The sequence below is a fragment of the Arachis stenosperma genome, chromosome 10, assembly GCF_014773155.1.
Source record: "Arachis stenosperma cultivar V10309 chromosome 10, arast.V10309.gnm1.PFL2, whole genome shotgun sequence".
NCBI lineage: Eukaryota > Viridiplantae > Streptophyta > Magnoliopsida > Fabales > Fabaceae > Arachis > Arachis stenosperma.
Genome location: NC_080386.1, coordinates 11290024 through 11299778, shown reverse-complemented (window position 1 = coordinate 11299778; position 9755 = coordinate 11290024).

Below are 9755 nucleotides of genomic sequence, written 5' to 3'. Positions count from 1 at the left end.
TAATCAATTAATCATTAACATACTTTAACCTGAAAAATAGTTTATAAGTAATGTTTACCATTTCATGTATGTTTCATATTGTTTTTTTATTTTTTGTAAAATTTTAGTTTTAACCACTTTCTTCCTCACATGAATACAGAAACGGGCAAAACAATGAGAAAATAGTAAATAGTTTGCCTTTTGCTTCAGATATAGGTGAATCTTGAATTTTTGTGCTATCAAGAATCACAAGGGAGAAACAATTGGTAGGAAGATTGAGAGATGTTTGTTGAGCTGGGGGATATCCCGGGTTTTTTCTATCACTGTTGATAATGCTAGTTCAAATGATGTTGCACTTTCTTACTTGAAAAATAGAATGGAGGATTGGAACTCACATCCATTAAGGGGAGAGTTTTTACATGTTAGATGTTGTGCTCATATTTTAAATCTTGTTGTGAATGATGGGTTGAGAGAAATGCATGAGTCAATTTTAAAGATTAGAAATGCAGTTCGGCATGTGCGTGCATCATCTAGTCGTACTGAGAGGTTTAAAACTATGATTAAGGAAGCTAGAATTCTGGAAAAAGGCACTGTCCATTTAGATGTTCTTACCAGGTGGAACTCTACCTTTTTAATGCTTGAAAGTGCTTTGAAGTTTCAAAAGGCATTTAAACGTTTGGGGGAGAGAGATTCTGAGTTTGCTATGATGGCTGGTGGGATTCCTAGGTCTGAACATTAGGAGAATGCAAGGCATTTTGTCAAGTTTTTAAAAATATTTTATGAGGTTACTAACAAAGTTTCTGGTTCAACGTTTGTGACATCTTCTCAACACTTTAATGACTTTTGTAAAATATTGTCTACACTTAAGCATTGGATGGGAAGCTTAGATACGGTACTTTCAAGCATGGCTGAGAAAATGAAGTCCAAGTATGATAAGTATTGGGAAAATATAAAGAATACAAACATGATAATTTTCATTGCAGTTGTTCTTGATCCTAGGTATAAGCTTCACTTGATTAAGTGGAGTTTTAAAAAATTGTATGAAAAAGAAGATGCTGAATTTTTAACTTCAAAGGTGAAGGAGACGCTTTTCAAGGTGTTTGATAGCTACAGGCTGTTTGGTGGTAACTATCAAAGGTCTACTCGGCAAGATCCTCCTGAAATTAGCACACAAGAGCTTGAGGCACATGAAACTTCTTTTGCTATGGAATTTGAGAAGAAAATGCAATTCAATGAGAGTGTTAACAAGAATGAGGTGGAGTTATATCTTATGGAGGCATTAGAGAAGAGTGGCGTGCAATTTGACATTCTAAATTGGTGGAAAGTGAATTCCACTAAATTTTCAATTCTTGGGGGGATTGCAAGAGACGTCTTAGCCATGCCAGTTTCCACAGTTGCTTCAGAATCGGCATTTAGTACTGGAGGAAGGGTGTTGAATAATTATAGGAGTTCTCTAACTCCGATGACAGCTGAAGCGTTAATTTGTACCCAAAATTGGCTCCGAAACTCTCCAAAACTTGTCCTTGAGGAACTCATCGAGGAATTGGAGAAGTTAGAATTAGGTATGGTTAAGTTTCTACTTATAATTTTCTTTATTTTAATCTAGTTTTTATTAATATATATTATTTGTTATGATTGTTTCTTGTTTTATATATTTTGTAGAAGTTGTACCCACTCGTGATCCCAATGAAGAAGATTCTGGTGTTGAGTCTGATTAAAGTACATCTTGTTAAGTTTTATGGTATGAATTGTTCTCCTTATATTATTATTATTATTATTATAATTATTGTTGTTGTTGTTCTTGTTGTTCTTATTATGTAATTTTTTTTATTTCAGGTTGGTTTGCATTATGAAGTTTTAGCTATTTTGTTGGAGAAGACACCATAACTTTGCTAATTGCTATCAGTTTAATGACAATTTATTTTTATTTTCAGTTGTGTTGACTGTTGAGCTATTAAACTTCTTTAATTATCGTATTTGAATTCTATTGTCGTTATATTTCATTAGATCAAGACTTTGTTAGCTATTGTGTATTTTGGCTTGTTGATTTCAATCTTATGACATTGCATAATAGTATGGTAGAATTTCTTTTTATTTAATTGAAAAAACCGAACAAATCGAACCAAACCAAACCGATTTTAATTGGTTTGGTTTGGTTCGGATGACCTTGAAAAAAACCGAACCAAACCGAACCGCAGCTTAATTAAACGATCGGATCGGATAGCTTTTCCTTCAAAAACCGAACCAAACCACACCGCGAACACCCCTAATAACAGCGCATATAATCACATGAGTATTGTATTTTGTTTGTAATTGAAATCTATTTTCATCATATAAAATTTAATACTAATTTATTATAAGATAATTTATGTCATTGTTTTTTTTAATTGTATCATATCATTATATCAACAATTTCCCATAAATAATAATTCTACAATTTCTCAATATAATAAATAAATGGATTTCTACATAGTAATGATTCAAAGAATATAAATTGTAATATTTAAAAACATTTGTCTCTATTTATGGGTATCATTACTCATCAATAGTTTCAAAATTTAAATTAATTTTGATATGCCACTAACTAATTAAATTTTATACTTATCATTATTCAATTGAATTAAAATATAATGATTAAATATAATTAACATCTACATATTAAACTGCTATAATACAAATTTTTAGTTATAAATATTTAGAATATATGGTGTTATATATACTTAAACATGTTTAATAGCTTTCTTACCACTATTACTCCATCTCATATTCTTCCAATCAAACGAATTTTTTAAAATATATCTAAACACATTTAACTTTGTCATAATAATAATAAATACTTATTTGAGATATATTCTAATATATCATGATTAAAAAAATTCAATATTTATAACATTATACTATATTTTATTTTGTATTTTTATTCTCAATCATTTTTTAACTCTTTTTTCTTTAATTATCTCTAAATATAAACTAAAGAAAGCTATAACTAAATCTCAAATACACTATTGAGCATCATCTTAAAAATATATTTACGCCAACAAATAAAAATAAATCTATTTATTTATTAGAATTGAGTATATTAGATGATAATATTTTTTATTACATAAAAACACTAGAAAACACACAAAAGTTAATATTTAAAAAAATGTCAACTTCATAAAACTTTGTATAATTTTTCATGTGTTTTTTCTGTGAAATAATTATATTGAATTATATATAAATTGTCAAATGAATGTTTTGTACAATATTTTTTTACAAATGAACTTTATAATCTTTACATTAATTTATATATTATCTAATCAATTTTTAAAAATTATAATATTTTTAAATTTATACTATATAATATAGTTAATTTAACTTCTAGTGAATCGTACAATTTTAGTATAGTTAAACTAACAAGTAATACCTCAAATTAATTTTTAAGAAATTTAGTCTAACATTTTAGTCTTTAACAAATTTTAATTATCAAATCAGCTTTTAAACTTTTATTTTCTTATATTAGACAAATCAGTCTTTACATCAAATTATTTGTCTATATGAAAGAATTGATATGAGAATTTTAAAACTTTTTAGAAATTGTTATGTTTTTTATTAAATAACGCATCAGTTGATTTGTCTAATTTTTTACCAAAATTTAATGTGAGATTAATATATCTAACAAAATTAAAGTTAGAAACTAATTTAATAATTAAAATTTATTGAAAATTAAATTATCCAACTAAAAATTTTTTGAGAACCAATTCAAAATTTTACTCTAAATTAGCTTGTGTTAACCTGTGGTAATAATTCTTTTCTAACTCAATACAATTATGTCTTATCTAATATTTGAATTTTAGAATCAACATGGTCTACGTTTTGAGTGTTTATTATTGTCTTATTTATTTTTTCGGTAGCTAAATTTAAAAAAAAAATTAAGACCAATCTAACAAAAATGTATAAAAATTATACTTTATTTATTTGTGTTAAAAGTTGTTCTTATGAAATTGTTGTTCAATTGGTCATAAATTGTTTGGAAAATTAGCGGCCTGGGATATTGTTACGGTGGGTAACCGGAGATAAATGCAATGGATGGCGTTGAGGGGCCCAAATGTATGAAGGAGGAGAACTCCGGATGGGTCAGCAACTCGGGAGGCTCCGTCCGACTTGCGCGCGCGAAGGAATGGGGGGTGGTACCTGCAAAGACACTCCGATGCTTAAGTTAGCAAGAGTGTGAGCAGGTCTAGAGAGTATTGGGCTTAGAGATACCTGAGGGGTGTCAGTGTATTTGTAGTGGTGAGCCAATAACCACCGCTGGTGTAGTGCCGTATCTTTAGGATATTAACCGTCCCATTATCTTGGGGAGGTTAAGATATGGCTTTAGGAAGCGGTTAGAGAGATTTTAGGGGCGGTTACTCATTTGAATGAGCGTTTATCTGCCAGCTAATCTCATGTCCGACTTCTTTAGCGCAGGTCGGGACGAACACCGACTTCTTATGTGAAGGCCGGCGTTTAGTAAGGCTTAATCTATTGGTTTGGGCCTTTTAATTGGACCTGGGCCCTTATCATTGGGCCAGGGTATGAACAGTGCCCCTACTTGAGCCCAAGATTCTTTTAAGGCTTGGGTTCAAGTATTCAACTCGGGTTCGTAGCCGACTTTCACGGGTTTTGGAACCGACGTGATTTTCGCGACCTTTTGTTTCTGACAGTTACGTCAATTCAAGCGTCGTGTCCGTTGAGGAAGCGTTTAGGGATTGAGGGCTTTGGTAACGGTGCAATCTCATTAATGACTGCCTCGTTTTTACCATTATGCCCCTTAGCCTATTTATAAATACTTTCCCTCTCTTTCGTTTTTCCGTTTCTGCAATCTTTCAAACTTCTCCTTTCCCTGCTTGTGCTGCATTCTTGTACTTGAAAATTTCCGCTCTCTCCAACCTTCATTTCTCGGATAAAGGTTAGTTTTGTTTCTTCCATATCATGCCTTGTGTTTGCATGTTTTGTATTGTGAGTGGGTAGGTTGGCCTGTAGATTCTTGGTTTTGCATCCCTCCCCTTTAGGGACCGTGTTTTTTATTTTCTTTTTTCTTTTTCCTTTTGTAGGTTTCTGCCACTTTTCTTTATATAAAAAATGGCTTCCGTAGATGTTCTTTCCCTGTGGGTTGATGACACTGTCCTTGGGGAGGAACCCCTGGTCGATGCTGAGTTTATTACTCATCTTCGTACTCATCACCGGCTTTGTACTTCAGAGGAGGACGAGCCAAAATATGAACTAATAATCCCGGGTCCTGAAGACCGGGTCTGTTTTGGGAGAGTTAATGAGGCGGCCCCTCATTTTTTCTTCATGTATGAATGTATGATCACCCGTTTGGGTGTTTTTCTTCCTTTCTCAGATTTCGAAATATCTGTTTTGCACCACTGTAGAGTTGCCCCTACTCAACTTCACCCCAATTCTTGGGGTTTTTTGAAGATCTCTCAGTTTATTAGCCACGCTCTGGACTTTCCGACCTCTTTGAGGATTTTCTTCTTTCTTTTCCATATGACCAAGCCTTTTAGTGGGCTAAACAACAAACAGCAGTGGGTATCCTTCCGAGCCATACAAGGTCGGAGGATTTTCACCCTTTTCGACGAATCCTTTCATGACTTCAAAAACTACTTTTTCAAAGTTCAAGCCGTAGAGGGTCACCACCCCTTTTTCCTTGATGAGCACTCTTCCCCTCGCTTTCCCCTTTATTGGTTGGCGGCCTCCCCTTGTGAAAAGTATGGTCTAGATGACCTTGACGGGGTGGAGGCGGCTATTGTGGGATTTTTCAAGGAAGCATGGGGAAGGGCCCCATACTTGGATACCAGAAAAATCCTTCAGGGAACGCCGACTTTTGTTCAGTCTCAATTAGGTAGTGCATGCATTTCTGATTTCCGAGTTGTTTCTACCGACTTGAATGTTACCGACTTATAACTGTTGGTTGTTTTTCTTGTAGATATGGCAAAGAAGAATGCTCAAGAGGCTTACCAAAGGATCCAGGAGGCTAAAGCGAAGTCCCGGGCTAGGTCGGGGGGTGCCAGGGCGATCACCTCTCCTCCTCCTCCTCCTCCTCCTAAAAATACTGGCACTCCCTCTCAACCCCTTGTCATTTCTTCCTCAAGTTTGTCTCGACCACCCCCTTCTGCCCAAATTCTCTCTGAGCCAGAGAAGAAGAAGCGTAAGACTTCAGAGTCTGGCTCTTCTTCTTTTGATGGTGGGGTTAAGGCGGATGCTCTGGCATTCGTCCGAAAGAACATCTATCCTTTTATAAGTATGGATGATGTTTCTGTTCAAAACCACCTCACCACCATGGCCGAGGAGAGTTTTAGGACAGCGGGTGTTTGTGGCAAACTTTTGGATCTTTTTGAGAAGACTCCCCTTAGCTCTTTGGGGGCAACCTCACGGGTTGAGGAGTTGGAGGGGAGGCTTCTTATTTATGAAAAACATGAGAAGGAGTTGAAGGAGGAGAGAGATAAGTTGAGGAAGGAGAGGGATCACCTTAAGGAGGAGGAGGGTAAGCTGCGGGCTCAATGTACTTTGGAGGCGAATTTGAGGAAAACGGCACAAGACAGCTATCACAGTTTATTTCAGGATATTGTGGCCGTGAGGAAGGACTTGCTAAATTCTCGGAACGCATACGCCGAGTTGGAGGACTCTATTGCTGATGGCGTCGAGGAGTCTTGGAGAATTTTCTTGGAACAAGTCAGAGTTATTGCTCCCGACTTGGATCTTTCTCCTCTACATCCGGACAAGGTAGTTATTGATGGCGCCATCATTTATCCTCCTGCCCCCGAGGTTGTTTCTGAGTCAGATTTGAAGACTCGGGGGCAGAGGATTATTGAGTCTCCTCCTCGAGATCCTCCGAGTTCGTCCTCCGTTCCTCCTCCTGGCCCTGGTGGTGGTGATTCCTCTGCTTCTCTGAAAAGATAACTTTATTTTTTATGGCTATATGGGGGCTCGGCTTGTGAGTCCCCCCCTTTTTTAAACTTATTTGTTGTTGGTTGTGTGAACAATTTCCTTTTGGCCTTTTAGGGCCGTAAACAAAATATTCTGATCTGTGCCCTTTTTTGGATAAGGGTTTTTAAACAAAAGTGAATGCCCCTTTTTTGGATGAGGGTTTTGAGTTATCTTGTGCGTTTTGAGTTACCTTGTGCGTGTATGCTTTTCTGATTTCCCCTTAGCTTTTTCTTGAAAACCTTTCTTTTTCGGATTTCTCGTTTTTCGTTAAGGACTTTCGGGTCGTCCTTTAAACTTTTTCTTAGGTTTTCCTATCTCTTTTTGTTATTCCTTTGTACTCAACTTTGCTTTTTTGATGAGTTTTTCGTGACTTAGGTTATTTTTGCGATGCGTTTTTCTTCTACTTGGTTTTATACTTCGATCTATGGATCGAAGTGTTTCCAAGTTTTCCTACTCGGGGTCTCGTTCCGACTTATGAGTCGGGTTGGTTCCCGAGTTTTTACGATCGACTCATATAACCTCTTTACACCGACTTGTACCTCGTCGTTTTATCCTGACGACCATCTAGGTCGGTTCATGGGATTTTCACGTTTTGTCGAGCTTAAGTCGGCGCGTTTCGTAGAAGGACTTAGAAAAATAAAGCAGGATATTTATAAGAGATATTATGAATGAAAAAGATCTTTATTAATTGGGGAGGTACCTTCTTTTGCTACTAAGGGTCTTGATAGCTTATTTTTCCCTTAGTCTCTACTATGATGCCTCGTTAAAAACCCTTCTCCAGAAAAAACCCCTTTTTTGGGAAAAAATCATGAAGTTGGGAAAAGAGTACATCAGGGAGTAGAGTTCGCTTTTAACTGTAGTACCTTTTCATATTACAAGCATGCCACGACCTTGGTAGCTCAGTTCCGCTTAGGTCGGTTACTTTATAATAACCTTTCCCTAATACTTCTTTGATTTTGTATGGTCCTTTCCAATTTGCGGCGAGCTTTCCTTCTCCCGATTTGTTGACTCCAATGTCATTTCTGATTAGGACCAAGTCATCTGTAGCAAATGCTCTTCGAATGACTTTCTTGTTGTATCTTGTAGTCATTCTTTGCTTTAGCGCAGCTTCTCTTATCTGGGCACTTTCTCGGACTTCGGGGAGCAGGTCGAGCTCCTCTTTGTGTCCCTGTATATTTCTGACCTCGTCATGGAGAATTACCCTTGGGCTTTGCTCATTGATTTCTATTGGAATCATGGCTTCTACGCCATAGACTAGTCGGAAGGGTGTTTCTCCTGTGGCGGATTGAGGAGTTGTCCTATAAGCCCATAACACTTGAGGGAGCTCTTCAGCCCAAGCTCCCTTTGCTTCCTGTAGTCTCTTCTTTAATCCTGCCAGTATGATCTTGTTAGCCGCCTCGGCTTGCCCATTGGCTTGGGGGTGTTCCACCGAGGTGAACTGATGCTTGATTTTCAGACTGGCTACTAGATTTCTAAAGGTGGCATCGGTGAATTGGGTTCCATTGTCTGTAGTGATGGAATAAGGTATTCCATACCTTGTGATAATGTTTTTGTAGAGGAACCTACGACTTCTTTGAGCGGTGATAGTGGCTAATGGTTCTGCTTCTATCCACTTTGTGAAGTAATCTATTCCCACGATCAAGTATTTGACTTGTCCTGGTGCTTGGGGAAAAGGACCTAACAAGTCCATTCCCCATTTTGCAAAGGGCCAGGGAGAAGTGATACTGATGAGCTCTTCTGGTGGAGCTACGTGGAAATTTGCATGTATCTGACATGATTGGCACTTTTTCACAAAGTCTGTGGCATCTTTCTGCAAGGTCGGCCAGTAGAATCCTGCTCGGATTACTTTTCTGGCGAGTGACCTTGCTCCTAGATGGTTCCCGCAGATCCCACTATGTACCTCCTCCAACACCTCGGTAGTTCTTGAGGTCGGTACGCACTTTAGTAATGGTGTTGATATCCCTCTTCTGTAAAGGACATTTCTCACCAAAGTATAATGTTGTGCTTCCCTTCGGATCTTTTTAGCCTCTTTTTCCTCTTTAGGGAGGATGTCGAATTTCAGGTATTCGACTAAGGGGTTCATCCATCCGAGGTTTAAACCGACTACCTCAAGTGTTTCCTATTTATCTTCTGTTTTTGCTACCGAGGGTTCTTGAAGGGTTTCTTGAATCAGGCTTCTGTTATTTCCTCCTGGTTTGGTACTTGCTAACTTGGATAGGGCATCCGCTCTGCTATTTAGATCCCGAGTTATGTGTTTGACCTCGGTTTCCGCAAAGCGTCCAAGATGTTCCAGGGTTTTTTCCAAGTACCTCCTCATATTAGGGTCTTTTGCCTGATATTCTCCGCTTATTTGGGAGGTCACCACCTGTGAGTCGCTGTAGATCGTTACCTTTGTAGCACCGACTTCCTCTGCTAATTTTAATCCGGCAATCAAGGCTTCATATTCTGCCTGATTGTTTGAAGCTGGAAATTCAAATTTTAAGGAGACCTCTATCTGGGTTCCTTTTTCATCTACCAATATTATGCCTGCGCCGCTCCCTGTTTTGTTGGAGGATCCGTCTACATAGAGTTCCCATGTAGTCGGCTTTTCCTCTTGCTCTCCTGCATATTCTACAACGAAGTCGGCGAGGCATTGGGCTTTAATTGCCGTCCGAGTTTCATACCTCAAATCAAACTCGGAGAGTTCTATCGCCCACTGAACCATTCTTCCTGCAACATCCGTCTTTTGGAGGATTTGCTTCATAGGCTGGTTTGTGCGGACTCTTATTGTATGAGCCTGAAAGTAAGGTCGTAACCTTCGTGAGGCTATCACCAAGGAGTAGACA